Raw genomic sequence first — 6,222 nt, 5'->3', positions numbered from 1 at the left:
GCTTGGAAAGACAGTACCGTGCAGTATCGAAGAGCCCTCACTGCTGCTCGATCATCCTATTTTTCCAACTTAATTGAGGAAAATAAGAACAATCCGAAATAAATTTTTGATACTGTCGCAAAGCTAACTAAAAAGCAGCATTCCCCAAGTGAGGATGGCTTTCACTTCAGCAGTAATAAATTCATGAACTTCTTTGAGGAAAAGATCATGATCATTAGAAAGCAAATTATGGACTCCTCTTTAAATCTGCGTATTCCTCCAAATCTCAGCTGTCCTGAGTCTGCACAACTCTGCCAGGACCTAGGATCAAGAGAGACACTCTAGTGTTTTAGTACTATATCTCTTGACACAATGATGAAAATAATCATGGCCTCTAAACCTTCAAGCTGCATACTGGACCCTATTCCAACTAAACTACTGAAAGAACTGCTTCCTGTGCTCGGCCCTCCTATGTTGAACATAATAAACGGCTCTCTATCCACCGGATGTGTACCAAACTCACTAAAAGTGGCAGTAAAAAAGCCTCTCTTGAAAAAGCCAAACCTTGACCCAGAAAATATAAAAAACTATCGGCCTATATCGAATCTTCCATTCCTCTCAATAAAAAAATAAAAAAAGCTGTTGAGCAGCAACTCACTGCCTTCCTGAAGACAAACAATGTATACGAAATGCTTCAGTCTGGTTTTAGACCCCATCATAGCACTGAGACCACACTTGTGTAGGTGGTAAATGACCTTTTAATGGCGTCAGACCGAGGCTCTGCATCTGTCCTCGTGCTCCTAGACCTTTGTGCTGCCTTTGATACCATCGATCACCACATTCTTTTGGAGAGATTGGAAACCCAAATTGGTCTACACGGACATGTTCTGGCCTGGTTTAGATCTTATCTGTCGGAAAGATATCAGTTTGTCTCTGTGAATGGTTTGTCCTCTGACAAATCAACTGTACATTTCGGTGTTCCTCAAGGTTCCGTTTTGGGACCACTATTGTTTTCACTATATATTTTACCTCTTGAGGATGTCATTCGAAAACATAATGTTAACTTTCACTGCTATGCGGATGACACACAGCTGTACATTTCAATGAAACATGGTAAAGCCCCAAAATTGTCCTCGCTAGAAGCCTGTGTTTCAGACATAAGGAAGTGGATGGCTGCAAACGTTCTACTTTTAAACTCGGACAAAACAGAGATGCTTGTTCTAGGTCCCAAGAAACAAAGCGATCTTCTGTTGAATCTGACAATTAATCTTGATGGTTGTAAAGTCGTCTCAAATAAAACTGTGAAGGACCTCGGCGTAACTCTGGACCTTGATCTCTCTTTTGACAAACATATCAAGACTGTTTCAAGGACAGCTTTTTTCCATCTACGTAACATTGCAAAAATCAGAAACTTTCTGTCCAAAAATGATGCAGAAAAATGAATCCATGCTTTTGTTACTTCTTGGTTAGACTACTGCAATGCTCTACTTTCCGGCTACCCGGATAAAGCACTAAATACACTTCAGTTAGTGCTAAATACGGCTGCTAGAATCCTGACTAGAACCCCCAAAAATTGTCATATTACTCCAGTGGTAGCCTCCCTACACTGGCTTCCTGTTAAGGCAAGGGCTGATTTCAAGGTTTGACTGCTAACCTACAAAGCATTACATGGGCTTGCTCCTACCTATCTTTCCGATTTGGTCCTGCCGTACATACTTACACGTACGCTACGGTCACAAGACGCAGGCCTCCTAATTGTCCCTCGAATTTCTAAGCAAACAGCTGGAGGCAGGGCTTTCTCCTATAGAGCTCAATTTTTATGGAATGGTCTGCCTACCCATGTGAGAGACGCCGACTCGGTCTCAACCTTTAAGTCTTTACTGAAGACACCATTCTTCAGTTAGGTTCCTATATTTGAGTGGTAGTCTGCCAAGGAGTGTGAAGGTGAACAGAAAGGCTCTGGAGGCAACGAACCTGCCCTTGCTCTCTGACTGGCCGTTTTCCCTCTCGTCCACTGGGATTCTCTTCGCCTCTATCACTGATTACAGGTGTCTGAGGTCACATGCTCACTGGCATGTTTCCATGCCGTCCCCTCGGAGGGGCTGCGTCACGTTGATTGGGTTGAGTCACTGACGTGATCTCCTGTTTTGGGTTGGCGCCCACCCCTGTGGGATTGTGAACCATGGCGAAAGATCATTTTTTGGTGGCTCATTCTCGGCCTTGCTCTCAGGATGGGTAAGTTGTGGTTAAGATTTTTCCTGTTATGGGTGGGGCTCGTGCTTTGGTAAAGTGGTTGGGGTTATATTCTGCCTGTTTTGGCTGTCCGGGGGTAATCATCGGATGGGGCCACCGGTGTCTCCTGACTCTCCTGTCTCAAGCTTCCAGTATTTAGCTGAGTATATGTGTCGGGGGAGCCTAAGATCAGTCTGTATATCTGGAGCACTTCTCCTGTCTTATTCCGTGTCTGTGTGCATTTAAGGTTATGCTCTCTCTAATTCTCTCTTTCTCGTCTTTCTTTCTTTCTCTCTCCCCTCCGGAGGACCTACCTAGGTACGCCATGCTCAGGACTACCTGGCCATGATGATCTCCTTGCTGTCCACAGTCCACCTGGCCGTGCTGCTGGTATCCAGTTTCAACTGTTCGTGCCTGCGGCTATGGAACCCTGGACTGTTCACCGGACGTGCTAATCTCCAGGCCTGCTGTTTTCAACTCTAGAGAAGCAGGAGCGATGATTAAGAGATACCCTTAATTGATGGGCTATTGAAAAGCCATACTGAACATTTACTCTGAAGGTGCTGACTCTGTGCAGCCTCGACAATCACTGTGGATTATATTATTTGACTGATGCTGAGTCATTTAATGAACATTTGAAACATCTTATGGCCATGTCTATATAATCTCCACGACGGCAGCAGCCAAAAAGGACTTACCCCTCAGCGCCCAACCCTCATAAGCCTGCCTTCTCTCTAGGTTTCGTTCCAGGTTTGGCCTTTCTAGGGAAGTTTTCCTACCACCGTGCTTCTACACTGCATTGCTTCTGTTTGGGTTTAGGCTGGGTTTCTGTACAGCCTTTGAGACTATTCAGCTGGATGTATAGAAGGGGATAATAAAGTAGAATTTGCTTTGAACTCGAACTCAGATTACACGCAGCTTGTCCAGGAGGAATGGGCCAGAATTGCACCCAACTTATTGTGGGGAAGATTTGTGGAAGGTCCCGAAACGTTTGATCCAAGTTAAAGTCATGTAAATGGCAATGCTATGCAATACTAATTGAGTGTAATGTAAAGCTCTGGACCACTGGGGATGTGATTAAGATCTAATAAAGTGAAATAAATCATTCTCAGCTACTATTATTCTGACATTTTCACATTCCTTAACATAAACGTGGTCGATCCTAAACTGACCTAGAACAAATAGTTTTACTAGGAAAATATAAGGAATTGTGAAAAGCTGAGTTTTGAATGCTTTGGCTAATTGTATCGTTATGTACATTCTGATTTTTTGTATTCTTACTGTAACCTTATTTAAGTAAGATATTCTGACCTTTGCTAAATGGAAAGACCCTCGACGTTGAGTTCTCAGGTTGCATCCTGTTTTCCGTGATCACCTTAGATGTTCTACAACTTAAATTGGAGTCTACCTGTGGTAATTTGCAGATTGAGTTGGACATGAGTTGGAAAGGCGACAGCACTGTCTATATAAAGTCCCACACAGTTTGACAGTGCAAAAAACCAAGGCAAACTGAGCAATCGGGGAGAAGGGCCTGGTCAGCGGAGTTGAGCCAAGAACCCGAGATGGTCACTCTGCCCAGAGTTTCAGAGTTCCTCTGTAGAGATTCGGTGAACCTTCCAGATAGGACAACCGTCTACTGCACGCCGCAATCAGGTTTTATGGTAAAGTCCAGACGAAGCCAGCTCCTCTCTGTAAATGAAAGTATGACCTTGATTTCTCAAGGCACTGAGGACAATGGAGAAAACAAGATTGTCCTGGTCTGATGAAACTCAAGATTTAACTCTTGGCCGAAGGCAAGCTATCACGCTCTGGCAGGAAAACCTGGCACCATCCCACGGTGATAGCATGGTGTAGCAGCATTAGTGCAGTGGGAATGTTTCTCAGTGCGGGACTGGGAGACTAGTCAGGATCGAGGAGAAAGAGACAAGGAAAAGTACAGAGACCTTGATGAAAACTGACTCCAGGCACCTTAGGACCTTCGAGACTGGGGGTGAAGTTTCACCTCCCACAGTATCAACGATCCTAAACACATAGCAAAGGCAATGCAGGAGTTGCTTCGGGACAAGTCTCTGAATGTCTTGAGGCCCATGCCAGACCGGACTTGGAACTAAATCTAATATTCTGGATAGACTGAAAATTTGCTGGCAGCGACGGCTCGCCATCCAACTGCAGAGCTTGAGAGGATCTCAGAGAAGAAATGGGAGAAACTCTCCAAATGTCAGACCCTGACACTTAGTCTTTTTGTTTTCTTTATATTTTTGGTTAGGTCAGGTTGACATGGGGATGTTATGTGGTTTATATTGTCTAGGTGGTTTTTTTGTTTATGGTTACTGGGTTTAGGGTACAGTCTAGGGGTTTGTAATATGCTATGTTGCTAGATGGTTCTCAATTAGAGAGCTGTTTTATCAGTTGTCTCTGATTGGGAACCATATTTCGGCAGCCAATTACCTTGAGTTTTCGAGTGGGGTATGTCTATGGGTTATTGTGCCTGTGTCAGCACTTTTATTATATATGCTTCACGTTCATTTTTGTTGTTTTTGTATCTGTCACGTTCCCCTGACCTAAATTTTTATGTTATTTTGATTATGTTAGTTGGTCAGGGGCGTGAATTGGGGTGGGCATTGTATGTGTGTGTGTTTTGGTTAGTCCTATGGGTGTTGTATTGTAGGGATAGAGTATTTGTTAGGTTTATCTAGTTTTATGCTCTATGGCTGCCTAGATTTGGGCTCAATTCAGAGACACAGCTTGTCATTCATTTGTCCTGAAATTGGGAGCCATATTTAAGGTAGCATGAGGCAGTAGGCTTTTGTGGGTAGTTGTCTGTTTAAGTTTTGTTTGCTTGTCTGGGCACTTTGCGTTATTTAGCTTCACGATTCTTTGTTGGTTATTGATTTGTTTGAATAGTGTATTTTTGTTCATGTCATTCTCGTTCGTTTATTAAAGAGATGGCTTATTTTTCCTCATCTGCGTGTTGGCCGTCTCGCCTCCACACGAATTCGTGACAAAGTATAAGTTCGTGTCAGTGTTCTTTCTTCATTAAAGGAAGATGTCTTCAAATCCCGCTGCGGCTTTGGGTCTCATCGCTATAACCGGAACGGTACACAAATACAGTGGCCACGTTTGGTAGCCTCATTCCAAGAAGACTCGAGGCTGTAAATCACTACAAAGCACTTCTAACAAAGTACTGATTATAAGGGTCTGAATACTGTTTTTAATGGTCTGAATCCCCTTCTACGGGATCGATATACCCAACGCACCAGTGAAGTGCACGGACAGCCCAAATTCAAACGAAATATCACATAATTAAAAAATTCTCCAGCATACAAGTATTTCACACCATTCTGACAAGATACACTCTTGCTATACTCCACCACAGAAGTCGACTTTCAAACACAGGCTTTACACGCGAAAGCACCACAAAGCGAATTAATGATTAGGTCCACAGCACATTTTCCAGCAAAAGACAGGAGTCACTAAAAAAGCACAAATAGAGATAATAATCATATACTATAAAAATTTAATCACTAACCTTTGATGACTCTCCATCAGCATCATTCATCAGGACTTCAATTGTTACATCACAAACATATTATGTATTGTCGAATATAAAAGTTCATAATTTTATATCCAAAATAACCTCAGTTTATCATTGCGCGCCATGTTAAGAAATGCCTATCAAAATATCCGGAGAAATTGAGAGCACGTCAATATAACATTAGATACTCATCATAAACATTGATGAAAGATACAATGTTTACACTAGAAATTAAAAGATACAATTGATCTTAAATGCAACCATGCTGTAGTCAGATTTCAAAAAGAGCTTTAACGGCAAAGAAGCACAATATCAATAACTCTGAGCACAGCGTTCAGCACAAAAAGCCAAAGCTCATAAATAGCAATTATAAATCTTCACTTACCTTTGCTGAGATCTTTTGTCTGAATGACTACCCAGGTACTCCCAGCTCACAAGAAATGTTTCGTATTTGTCGGTAAGTGGTCATCGTAGTT

This window comes from Salvelinus sp. IW2-2015, linkage group LG25 (assembly GCF_002910315.2).
Source record: "Salvelinus sp. IW2-2015 linkage group LG25, ASM291031v2, whole genome shotgun sequence".
Taxonomy (NCBI): Eukaryota; Metazoa; Chordata; class Actinopteri; order Salmoniformes; family Salmonidae; genus Salvelinus; species Salvelinus sp. IW2-2015.
The sequence above is the reverse complement of the archived record's forward strand: the minus strand, read 5'-3'. Positions refer to the sequence as shown.